A 481-nucleotide genomic window follows, 5' to 3' on the forward strand; every position below is an offset into this window, starting at 1 on the left:
TCCAAGATACGCTCAAGTAACTGTCCGGGGTGGGGAGTGGGAAGAAGGGGCTCCTCCCTGTAGCTGTGCCATCCATTGGTTCCTGACCAGTTGAAATGTGGCCAGTGCTGATGAGATGTGCTACATGCATAAAACACCTGCTGATTTTAAAGACTTGATATGCATAAAAGAAGGTACAACATCTCACTAATAATTTTTTGTTATTTACACATGAAAAGGATAATATTGGTGATGTATTGGGTTAGAGAAGATACATTGTTAAAAGTAATTTCTTTTATTCTTTTTAATGTGGCTACTGGGAGGTTTTCAAGTATCTGAAACATAAGGCTTGGATTCTGTTCCTTTTGGACAGTGCTGCCCAGAGGGAAGCAGAACATGATTCGCAGAAGAAAAGTAATTGCCCAGTGAGGTCCACACACTTCATCTTTCCCTGTGTGTATCTGGGGAGTGCATGTGGCTACATAAATTGCACTCACATCGT

At 41.6% G+C, this 481-nt stretch overlaps 1 protein-coding gene across 1 annotated transcript in view; it reads left to right on the forward strand.

Annotated features, from left to right (window-relative positions):
- FAM189A1 (family with sequence similarity 189 member A1) overlaps positions 1 to 481 on the forward strand; it is a 495321-nt gene that overhangs the window by 139966 nt on the left and 354874 nt on the right. The gene's annotated exons all lie outside the window — the stretch shown is intronic.

Source organism: Otolemur garnettii, unplaced genomic scaffold (genome assembly GCF_000181295.1).
Source record: "Otolemur garnettii isolate 467f Iridium unplaced genomic scaffold, OtoGar3 scaffold00194, whole genome shotgun sequence".
Taxonomy (NCBI): Eukaryota; Metazoa; Chordata; class Mammalia; order Primates; family Galagidae; genus Otolemur; species Otolemur garnettii.